Here is a 12,092-nt window from a genome sequence, read left to right on the forward strand (position 1 = left end):
ACCCTGACCATCGAAGTCTCCCCAGTTACACTATTGGGAGAGCAACCTGCTTAATTTCTTCCCTTCACTCACTTCTTTCTTGGTCAACTGGTTCTTGAGTGAAGTGGGAATACATACAATTCTGGAAGATGGTGCAGAAATTTCATCAGCCTTCCTTTGCTGCTTTCTACCTCTTTTTGGATGAGAAGAAACACTGAGTCTGCAACACCTTCGACACACAAGGGTCTCTGGCTCAGCAATGCGTTTTCGAATCTCCTCCCACAGGAGCCTGCATTTCTTCACATCGTTTTGGTGGCACAGGCAGGGTCTCCTCCTGGTTCTGGCACTTGGTTGGAGTGAATAAGGGAGAGTGGAGGTGTGCAATGTTGGGGCTGTAAGGTGTACTGCAATCAGCTCCAGGTTGCTGAGGGTGAGCATAATTTTACATTGTTACAAAAGACAGACAAAAAACATTGGCAGAGGAGGGGGATTGCTAATATGCTTTTTTTTTTAAAAAAAAAAAAAAAAAAAAAAGAAGAAGAAGAAGAAGAAGAAAGAAAGAAAGAAAAAAGAAAAAAGAGTGTGTTCAGAAGGAAATGCAGCAGACTAAGAAAAAGGACGAAGCTGCCTTTTCTCTCTACCCCAAGCTGGCCTCATGCTCCGGTGTGTTTCCATGGAGGCTGTTGCTGTCACTGCATGGCTCATGCTGGAGTGTCACATTGGATGGGAGCCAGCTCAACAAGAAAAATAAAGTGAGTTTTTAAGAGGTAACGTGGTAAATGTTCTTCTCAGTCTGGCTACCAATATGTGCTGTCTAGCCTGAGGCGCGCAGCACATATGGGTGAAGCTACTGAGGTTTGGTACTTTTAACTTCTCAAGTCGCTTTTTACAAAACCAGAGGATACGCATTAGACGCACTGAGAGGGGGGAAAAATAGGTAAGGAAAGGCAAGGCCTAGCATTCTGACTGCAACAGACTGTCACTGGCAATTTCTGAATTCCTACGCCGGGGCTTAGAGGCTTTTCTACATACCGGGGGATTTTCCCCGCTGATGAGGTGCAGGCAGGGAAGGCAGCTGCTTGCAGCAGCACACTGGGCAGCACAGCAGCCTGGCCACGCAGGTGACGGTGCAGCAGATGCTGGCATTTGGGCCACCTGCTTGAGGCAGCTGCGCTGGCACCCCTGCCCTCCTGCTCTCCCAGCAGCAGCCTGGCTCCGGTTCCTCCTTCCTTCCTGGAAATTCTATTTTACCTCCACTGCTGAGAATCTGGTGGGCCTGTTTGGGGGGCTGTGTTAGAAAGGGCGACCTCTGAAACAAAGTACAGTTGATGTCTGCTCCAGGGAAATCTGCTCTTCCCTCACTTGGGGTCTTTCAAGGCACTTGAGCAGTCACTTCACGCTGTGCCTCTGGGCTTCTGGGATAGCATCGCAACCTCCTTCTCTTTTTCCCATCTGTCAGCTCAGTCATGACAATGGGGCAGGCTGGAGTTTCTTTCAGCTCATTCGATTTCTATGGCTAGCATTTGCCAAGTGCTCAACCGTTTGTAAAAATCATGTCATCGGTTGTCATTAGGAAGAGAATTGATAACTGGTATTTTCTGAGCCTTGCAGTCAGTCAAAGGAATTCATTCTTTTAGTTTAAAAAAAAAAACAACAAAAGTGACACAAACAAGCCAAAACGTTAAGTAAGCAATTGCTACAACACAATGATTGGGTATTTTAGCTGTTAGATTGATACCCAGTGGCACGTCTATGGTTAATAATTTGTGAAATACCCTTTTTAAAAATTACAACACATTCCCCCAAAGAAATTTAGTCATTTGAAATGTGATGTGTACAAGTGAGTCCAGATGAAAACTCTTACGCAACTTTTAATCCCGAAAGCACTATGGTGTGTTCATTATGCCCAGGTACCAGAGTGGGCATTTCAAGCCCAAGTCATGAAATAACAGAAGTGTTGAAAAGAAACATTTGCTCTGTGTCCCAGTTCCATTCTGATTCCAGATCTCTTCTACTCTTGAGGCAGGGGAAATCTCATCAGAATCCAAGAGGCTGGTACTGGAACAGCCCAGCTGTGAAATCAAAACAAAAGTTATCAGTGTGAATGTCTTAGTTATACAGGACAGTGTCTGTAGCAAAGGGTGAAAGATGAGAAAGGAGAGGAAAGGAGAAAGGCTGTCTGAGGAAAGAAAAAGCATGTAAGTACTTATTTGCTCAGGGATTTCTCTTGTAATTTATTTAATACCTCCACAGAGAACAAAGAACTTTGCTGAATTAAAAACAACTGGAAACAAACCGCAGAACTTCCTGAAAATATTTGCTATACCCAACATCTGACAAGAAAAGCGTAGAAGATTGTTAAGATAATATGAGCAAAGAAGACATCCCAGGTGTTTCAGCTGCCTACAAAGTACAGAATCAAAGAGTTTGAAGCCATACCTACCCAACTGAATGTGCTCTGTTGCCAAGCTGTCTGCAGAACCCTTCTCAGTACCATGAACAAAACCCAAGTGCTTATGCAGCATTTCTTTGCACTTTGAAACTGCCCTTCTGTGTCTCCCTGTGCAAGACTTCCTCTGCAGCTCGTGAAACCTGCACACAGGGAACAAATCACAAATGGGCACTTTTGCAGAGAAACAGTGGAGTGCAACATGACCAGGAGCCACACAGAAAACAGCACAGAGTGAGCTACAAGGGAAGATGGTCCCACGACAAGTTGCTGTCTTACCAGATGAGATGTAGTTACTTTGGTGTTGATATAAGAATTTGATACCCCTCTCTATAAAGTACTGCTTAAGAGATCCATCATTTTTTGTCGCCTCCTGAACAACGAAATAACGCGTAATTCAATATACTGAGCTCAGACAATGGAATCAAATACAAAGCTTAAAATGATGTAAGAAGATTTCTCAGAGTGATCTTAAGTCCATAAATTCAGCTGACATAGTTTTGAAAGGAAAATCCAGAGCCACTCGTTCCATCCCTAGACTTTCAACTGATATGCTCTCCACAGCCAGGAGTGCTTTTCTCAATCTTTTTTCCTTACAGAAATATTAACCAAACACTGGAGAGTTGAAAGAACCAGAATTTTCTTTCACAGAATGCGTTCATTGACGATTTCTTTCTCCCTGTTAACTTTCGCCAGTGTCAGATTACACTAAATAAGAAACTGTCCCTCCTGTGATTCTGGAGCTATTCTCTTAAATAAGATCACAGCCCTTCAATGGCTCCTGCTGAAAGACAGCAACTTTAAAAAAAGTGCAATCCAAGGTTATATGAAGGGCACACAGCTTTCAGATCAGGGGAGTAGAGCACTAACACTATGCAGCCCCACTTTCCTAGAATATGCATCTTGGCAACACTGCTAATCTAAATCTGGCAAATTGAATATTTTGATCTCTGTCCCCAGAGACAAACATACTCTTATTATATTAGATTATAATTTTCGCTCTGATGCTGAAGTATTCTCCACTATACCCTTCATCATATAAGAGAGGCTATATTGTGTACACTAAGGTTGCCATTCAGGCCCTGAGCCAGGTGTTCAGGCTTACTCAGGAGAGTGGGCTGAAGGAAACAACTTCCTAATTGTCAGTCCGAGAATGAGCAACTGGCTTGTACGAAGCACAGGAAAACACTGATATCTACACTACAAAGCTCTGATCTTCAGACCTGAGGAATACCACTGTTGATGTTTGCAATGAGCTGTGTGAAACATGGCCATGTATCACTTGTACTTCTGTGTATCAGCTAGACCACTTTGGTTAGTGGCCACCTAGAAGCTGACTAAAATACCCCAGTGCTTGGCAGCACAGTGCCATACATACAGGCATGCTTTATAACTAGATTGAAAGAAACGGAAGCTGAAGTCCTCACTCCAAAGAATTTGCAATCTAAGGCTTTATCATGGCTCTTAGAAAAAGGGGCAAGCACAATTTATTCACATTAAGCCTAAAACCAACGTATACAAGGAACGGAGGAACTACTTGGCAGATGATCACAGGCTGCATGGCAAGGCAGCAACCTTATCAGAAAGGCTGTATCTGCTGATGTGGTCAGTTCCTGGGCAAAAAACATTCACATGCCTTTATTCAAAAGGGAAGGCTTGTGAAAGGAATTAGCAACACAATCCCTCAGCTGCAGGTATTTGAATTGATTATCTGTCAACCCAAAGGTTCCCCCAAGTTCAGTAAATGAACACAATCTGTCTTCTAAAATATATCATGTAATTTGTTACTGCTTTTTTTTTTTTTTTTTTTTTTTCCTAGCCATGCATCACAAATAAAAAAGCACTTAGTTTTCAGTTTGGGTAATAAAGGTTGAGTTCTTTTTCTTTTAACTTTACTTGATATTTGAATTAGAAAATTAAATAAAAGCTGAAATGGAATAAGCAGTAGGTAACTTAAGAATATATGTATTTTTATAACTGGAGTTAATTTAAATGACAAAATGGTTCAAACCTCAGCACCTTACTGATTTATTTCAGATGCATCTTTATTTATTTCAGGCTTCCATTGTTAAAATATGCTATTGATTTTCTGTTTTCTTTTGTTCTGAGGTTCCAGTGTGCTCTCTGCTGGTGATGCCATTCCCCATTTGGAAAATGATTGATTCATTATTATTATTAAAACAAAACAGCAACAACAACAACAAAACAATAATCAGGAACCAAGACAAAGTTAAATGTAAAAGTTGCTAAAGTGCTTTCAAGAATATTATTTACTTGACTTTTGGCTGGATTAGAATCTAAAATGAAATGCAAATGGCTACTGGGGAAAAATGAAGAAATCTGTATCCATACAGGACAGATCTAGGAGAGAGGAGAGGCTGAGGGACAGGACATGGAGATTTTAAAGGACTTTGCTTTTGATTAGATTTAGAAAGCTCCATTAAAGGAAAAAAATCTACAGGAAGACTGAAAATAACAATTTGGGGTTGTAAGAGTGAATAACAGCAAGCGTGTAGTACTGGTTTGCAACATGGCAGACCTGGAAAGGGTAATGGAAAAAACCCTCACATACACAACTGTCGGGTCTGCAATAAAAGCAAATAACCAAAAATGTTCCACCGGCTGATTTCTTCTATTTTTAGAACTTAATATGGCAAGACATCTTAAAAAAAAAAAAAAAGAAAAAAAAAAAAAAGATGATGCTGTTTCCAAATTTATGATTCTTGTTTCTGAAAAAAAAAAAAAAAAAGATATGCAAGTAAGTCCCATGGATTAATAGACAATTAAAATCCTTCAGAGAAGAAAAAGACAAAAAAGAGAAATGAGACATTTGTGGAAATACTACATGCCTTCAAAGCACTTCTGTGTTGAAAATTTAAGTCAGAACACTTCCAAATAGATGGTGTATGCTCAGCTTTGTTAAGCTGCACAAGAATGGAAACAGAGGGTTCAGGTATGTGGAGCGAGCCAAGATGGTGATTTAGTAGGACAGCTTTTCCATAAAAGTATGTGATTGAGAACTACATTTCTCTATAAATCTGTGTTATATATCAAATACTAATGCGTAATATCCCTGTTTCTGTATCAATCTATTGATATATAATCATGTAACACATTTCTCCTATGAGTGTAGCCACATACTTTAGCTTTAGATACTGGCCCGCAAATTCATGCATATGGGTAATAGAAGGCAGCGGACCATGTAAACAGCCAGCATAGCACACAGGGAAGCTCACGGAGAACACCTTTCTATCACCAGCCCCTCTTCTAGACGATTTCCTTAGATATACTAGATAAATGAATAAAATATTTCTTAAGTGCGATAAAATATATATTGACGTTTTTAAATATTTTATCTGCGATTGAATGGAAATGAGCTTCATCTGGCTCTCAGGGCACAGCGACACGTGCAGTGTGATGTTTCCCCGCTACGCGCCTTATCACACCGTCTACATGCAATCTTCTTCCTGCGACTGCTATTCATTTTTCATGTGCCAAGTATTCATTAATCCTTTAACCTCTGTAGGTAAATCCTAGTTTTTCTCTGCAGAACGCTCAAGGCTAGGAAATCATTGCTCCCCATTCCAAGTGCTAATACTTACGTTTTTATTGATAAATCTGAATACAACCTATAAATCTACCCAGGTACCATTTCCGGCGGAGTTCTGAAGTAGCCTACTTCTTGCAGGACTGCATGTTTTATCTTTTAGAACATGGTGCTACAGTGTTAACTTTTGACTTGGGTTAAATCTTCTGTAAAGGAAGGAATCACATTCCTAATCTCTTGTGAGTTTTTGGAGCTGGCACTATGCGTGAAGTAACAATAAATCTGCTGTTTGAGTCATTAGACTGTATTTTAACTCTGCGCTCCCTCTTCTCCAAAGGAAAAGATTACACCAGAGACAAAATAATAGCAAATCACACCTAATCTCCTTTATGGCTCACAGAGACATATTTATATACAGTGCGGTGTGGACTTCTGTTTCTGTCTGATTTAGCATTTCTTATTTGCCATCCTGCCTTTTTTAACCTTGTGAGATAACACACAGGGATGAAGAGCAAGGAGCTTGCTTTACCCAGAACACTCATGCCCAGAGGAGGCCGAGTGCCGTTCATGGTAAGGGCAGAACACACCAAGCACTGCATGGATGTACTTCACGTTAAAGGAACAGATGCTGGTTCTGGTTCCTCAGACTCCCTGCGTAACTACCGGGTAGAAGAGCAAGCGTTCCTTTTTACGTACTGAAAGTCACAGCATTCAGCAGTAGTTATTTACCTGGGCTCGGCCTGGCTCTCTGTGTAAATATGCACACCCTACGGGTTGTTATGAACGTGGTTGCGTGGCAGGCCAACCTCACAGCCACAGAGTGATTCCTGTGTTGTGCTTTACTCACCAAACCATTACCTGAGAGGTTACAGACTGGGATTTGAATGTGAGGAGGACAGGAATGTGACTGGAGCGCAGGCCAGGGACCAGCGTGGCAGTGGGACCTGAGGAGGCTTTCTGGCCTCCTTATGCTGAAGGTCTCCTGATCATCACCAAGGGGCACACCGGCAGCCAGAGCTGGTCACAGCCTATGGGCACACCAGCCCTGCTGTTCTGCCCTCAAGCAACAGGAGCCTGAGGGAGAAGGCGAAGAACAGCCACAACAGCTCTGCACTGAGCAAAGGCTGGGAGGCTGGTTGCAGGGCTTGGGCACCACGTGCACGTGAGCCAGCATGCTTCCACCAAAATATCTCGCTGTATAAACATGTACGAGGGCCACTTCAATAGTAATGCCTCCCATTTCATTATTTTGGCCCGCAGCTTCACATATTGGTGGTATGGTGGTAGAGGTTGAACCTTCCTGACAGTATTCCATTACATGCTGTTGCCGTGTGATGGATGGCAGCAGAGGGACAGTCTGATGACATGGCATCTAACATGGAAGTGCATACAAGCAAAAGCGTGTCATTGAATTCTGCCATGCAGAACACATGGTGCCCACTGACATTCACTGATGCTTACTGAACACTGATGGAGACCAAACAGTGGATGCGAGCACCGTGAGGTGGTATGGCTCAGCAGTCCTAACAGTGACAGTGGGTCACCTCGTCACCTCCACTTGTGGAGGGCACAGGCTCTTCTTCATCAGTGCTGAAAATGCACGGATCATGGTTGTCACCATTGAAAACCAGCATTTAGTAGCTGAGAATTTATCTAACAGTGTTGTTGTGCTCTTTGTACTGGTTCAGTTTCTGTGGAAATAAACAGGAGGCATTACTTTCAGAGAGACCTACACCTTAGTAAGCATACTTTGGAGACGACATAGGTGTTTACTTCTCAAAGTTTAGACACCAAGTCCCAAGATTCACGATTTTGTTTCCTAAGTGCTTTAAAGTAACGCCTTCAGCGCAGCCATGCAATAACGACTAATTCCAGGCTGTCGGACTGCCTCTATCTCCGCGTTGCCACGAGAGCCCCGTGCTCCGTTACCCTCAGTTCCTTCGTCTGAAACCCTCCCCATAAGAGAAGTTCTCGGTTTGCAGAGGCGTGACCCTACACATCGACCTCCCTACAAACAGAAGAAAAAAAAAAAAAAAAAAAAAACCACAAGAAAAAATCCCAAACAAATCGACAACCAGCCCTCACAGAGTTCTCAAAAGCTGCAGTGTGTTTATTTAAGACAAAAAATCACAAAGGAAGGTCGGCACAGCTCGGCCCCCACCCCTGCCAGGTGACCGCCCGCACCCCCACGGGGCCCCCGCCCACTATTCCCTTCTCGGGTCCGCCCCGGCCCGGCGGCCACCCTGTGGGAGGCGAGGAACGGCCACCGCCCACGGCCGGTGCTGCCCACGGCGCCCCGCGTCCCCTCCCTCCCCACCGCCTCGCAGGGCTCCCGCCGCGGGTATCCCCTCGGCGCCCCCATCCCCAGGACGCCCGCCGCGCCGTGCGCACCCCCAGTCCGGGCCCCGCCGGCGGCCCCTCCCCCGGGCCGGGCGTTCCCGTCTCCACCCCGGGGGCGGGCGGCTCACCGAGCCCCGGGGCGGCTGCGGGGCGGAGGCGCGGCCCCTCCCTCTCCTCCCTCCCCGCCCGGCGGCCGGTGGGGGCGCTCGGCGTGCCAGCGAGGACACCGGCGCCCGCCGAGGCGAGAGGGGACCGGCGCGGCGCCTTTGTCTGAACGGAGCGGCTCGCTCGGCTGCCCCGCGCGGGGCTCGGCCGCGGCGTTGCGCGGTGTTGTGGCGCGGGCGCGGCTGAGGCGGCGCCGGGAGCCTCCACCCCCGGCCCACCCTGCCCGCGGCTCATCATGTGACGCGGGTAAGTCGGCGGCGAACGCCGCGCTTCGCCGGGGTGCCCCCATTCATTTTCTGGGGACGGCGGCGAGCTGCGGGCGGGCGGGGGGCGCTGCCCCGGCGGAGGGGGCCGGGCCGGGCAGCGCGGGGACACCGCGCCGGGGGGAGGAAGCGGCGCTCCGGCTCTGCGGCTCCGCTCAGGTCTGTGCCCGTTCCGTTCCTTACCGGAATAAACGTAACGTCGGCGTTATTTGGCTTTCGGCTGTCCCGGCCAGCGCCGAGATGGAGTGAAATAATTAAGAAAAAAAAACAAACAACGAAACAACCCAACAGAAAGCAGAGGGGAGGGAGACAGGGGGCTCCGCGCGGGGCCGGGGCTGCGGCCGGGCCGGGGGTCCGCGCGCCCGAACTTTCCCCAACTTTCCCGCTGAGGCCGCTGCAGGGGGCTGCCGACGGGCAGCGCGGGGCCGTTTGTGTCTCCCCTCCCCGTCCGCTGACCTCCGTCCGGGCCGGCCGCGGGGTCCGGGCGCTGCCCCCGCCCGGCTGGGGAACGCGGGGTGAGCGGCGGTGCGACCTCGTTCGCCTGCATCCCTCATCCCTCCGGAGCGCGTCCGCGCCGCGCTGTCAACCGTTTGCGTTGCCGTTGTGTGCACGGGGCGCTGCGTATCCGTGGCTGTGCCCGGCCCGGCCCGGGGGAGCCGTGCGGCGGAGGTGCGCTGCCTTCCGCCCGCCCTCAGCGCGGCCGTGGCACCCGCTCTGCTCGGGACTGAGCCGGCGGCTGTCAGCGCTGTGAATCGGAGCAGATGTGTGTGCGCCTACGGGGGTCAGAGCGCCTCGGTCCGTGCGAGGTGCCGGGGATAAGTTCGCTCCCCCCACCGTGGCTTATGTCAGCCTTTGGCAGCTCCCCCCTCCGATCCCCCGGGTAAGTAAGTAAACCGCTTTTTTTTTTTTTTTTTTTTTCTTCCCTCCACCGTCGTACGATAAACGGTATTCTCTTCATTTTTTTCCTCTTCGTTCCCATCCTGCCCAGCCCCAGCAGGTAGCGACCGCGACAACTTCCCAGGGCCGCTCTGTAGCGCGGGCGCCGGGCTCCATTTTCTGGAGCTCCAACTCCGTAACGTGCGGGAGCGGCGGAGCGCTCCGTGCGGGATTCCGGGGGGGGGGGGGGGGGGGGCGCGGGCAGCGCTCTGTGCATGATGTCAGGCTGCGCGCACCGCGCCGCCGGGCTCCTACGCGGTATTCCTGCGGGGGTGCCCGGAAATACCTTTCTAACGGGACGTAATAAACTCGCGAACATCGCCTGGAAGCCGCCGTGTCGCCCACCGGGAGGTACGGGCGAGCCCTGGGCCGCGCTGCGACCGGAACGCCGCGGCCCCCCCGCTCCGACCGCCCCCGGCTCCGTCGGTCGGTGGCGGCCGCTGCGGGTCCCCGGGCTGAGCCTGGCGGATGACATCACCGTGCCGCCGGCCGCAGTGCCCGGGCTGCTCCCGCACCCCGCCCCCCTCGGATCTCTGGAACCAGGCGGTGGGGGTAGCCAGAGGACGAGGTGGTCCGTTTTCTGCTTTTTTTCCCTCTTCTTTTAGCTTTTCAATTCGTGGAGCAGTGCATAGCATTTAAAGGGGGCTGTGGAAGAAATCATCTTTTCCCTGCCATCCGCCAGCACTTGGCTGCGGGGAGAAGCGCTGCGGGGCATTTGAGGAATGATCGCGTTGTGTGCTGGAGGGACTTAGGGATTTGGGAGGTGCTCTTTGGTTTCTGCTGCTGCTAATGAAGTGGTGTCAGACTTGTGGAGAAGGGGAATGGGAGATGAGGGTGGTTTTTGTTTTAATTTCTATTTTATTCTTTTCCTTCAGCAGTACTTGTAGTAGCATTTCCAAGCTGCCTACCCGTTGTTCCGCTAGAAAAAAGCCTGTGCTAAAAAGGCATCTGAGAGCCTAAGGGAGGCCAGAAGAAAATTTGTAGCAACTTTTAAAAATAAACTTTTAAGATGATTGCAGGACTGGCTAATAACCATGGAGCCCTCTGTCTTTTGGGATTAGCCAGGTCTGAGTGTGTGCAATTTGAGCTTCGCTTCTGAAGTGAGATTTAGGTACTGCAGCATCAAACCAGCTCTTGTGCCACAGAGAGGGTTTAGGCTTCAAACCCCACTGGTAGGCATAGTCCTTCTGCTCTTGAGTTTGCAGACCTCTGCAGTGTGTGACTGATGAACCCCCCTGTAATTAAGTAGAAATAAAGAACACACTGTTTTGGCAAGAAATCCTCTTCCAGGTGTTTGAGGTGCGCTTTGCCACAATTCAGTGTTGCTGAAACCCTGTGAAATTTGGTGCGTGTGTTTTAGCACTTAGAAAGGCATCCTGCTGTTGAGCTTTTGGATACGCATCTACCCACCCAGACAGTTTATCAGCTACAGGGAAGGCATGTGCTGTGTCTCATTATTAAGTAGGCAGTGCTTGCTAACTCCACCTTCCCAGTGCTGTAGTGTTGCAGCCTTCATCTTTGAGGCTGCTGGATGATCTCTGAGCTCTTTGGGATGGCCAACTCCTTGCTCATTTCCCAAAGGCATGAGTGTTCTTTGTGCTGGGTAACAGATCTGCTCAGTGCAAGGTTGGTTTTGACCAGGTCTTTGTTCCACTCAGGTTGAATATACAAATGCCTTATTCACCATCTCATATTAATAATGCTGGGGGAATACTCTTTTTTTTTTTTTCTTCTTGAAATGTTTCATTTTTGGTTTCTGAAGAGTTGTCTTGATTTATTGTGTTGGGACATAGTTGTGGTTTGCCTTTCCATAGAATCATGGAATGCCCTGGGTTGAAAAGGACGACAGTGACCATCTGGTTTCAACCCTCCTGCTATGTGCAGGGTCGCCAACCACTAGACCAGGCTGCCCAGAGCCACATCCAGCCTGGCCTTGAATGCCTCCAGGGATGGAGGTACTTTCTTGACATAAATACAAAGAGAAACAAACAAAAAATTTCTTCAACTGGAAATTTCAATTTTGGAAAAGCTGAGATGGATGCAGCAGTTGAGACGTTGACCTTCTCAGCTCTTGACTAGTGGTTGTTTGCTACAGCTGCAGCTGTGCGCCTTTGAAAGAGGAGGAGCTGCACATGAAGCATGCTCACTTTCTTCGGCTATGAAGAAAACATAGGAAGATGCGTGATGGTTCAAAGTGAGATTTTAAAAATTATTAAGCAAAGTGCAGCTTTTCCTTTATTGTTGTGTTTTCCTTTATGTTGTTGCCATGCCGTAAGACAAATATTTACGTCTTCAAAGTGCAAATGTGAAAGCATGAAGTGATGATTTTCCCTATGCAGTGAAAAAAGATTATTTTTTTAATGAAATAAAAGCATTTCAATTTTATAGCATCTATGCTGTAGCGCTGAAGACA

The 12,092-nt window shown here is 48.0% G+C and overlaps 2 protein-coding genes and 1 long non-coding RNA gene across 9 annotated transcripts in view; 2 read left to right on the forward strand and 1 right to left on the reverse strand.

The window, feature by feature from the left end:
* The window catches only part of LOC128092111 (uncharacterized), a 726,933-nt gene that overhangs the window by 50,393 nt on the left and 664,448 nt on the right, over positions 1-12,092 (reverse strand). The gene's annotated exons all lie outside the window — the stretch shown is intronic.
* On the forward strand, positions 390-5,125 carry LOC128092143 (uncharacterized). Its single transcript, XR_008211659.1, has 2 exons — positions 390-731; positions 2,233-5,125. It is a non-coding gene; the product is annotated as an uncharacterized LOC128092143 (long non-coding RNA).
* KLF12 (KLF transcription factor 12) overlaps positions 8,539-12,092 on the forward strand; it is a 315,353-nt gene continuing 311,799 nt past the window's right edge. The window contains exon 1 of one of the 7 annotated variants that reach the window (XM_052705637.1): positions 8,539-8,726. The gene's annotated coding sequence lies outside the window, so the exon portion shown is untranslated. Of the gene's footprint in view, positions 8,727-8,883; positions 8,903-9,481; positions 9,624-12,092 lie in introns of those variants that run through there. The other 6 variants (XM_052705639.1, XM_052705638.1, XM_052705630.1 and 3 more) reach the window with 6 other exon arrangements.

Source organism: Tympanuchus pallidicinctus, unplaced genomic scaffold (genome assembly GCF_026119805.1).
Source record: "Tympanuchus pallidicinctus isolate F22 unplaced genomic scaffold, pur_lepc_1.0 scaffold6, whole genome shotgun sequence".
Lineage (NCBI taxonomy): Eukaryota > Metazoa > Chordata > Aves > Galliformes > Phasianidae > Tympanuchus > Tympanuchus pallidicinctus.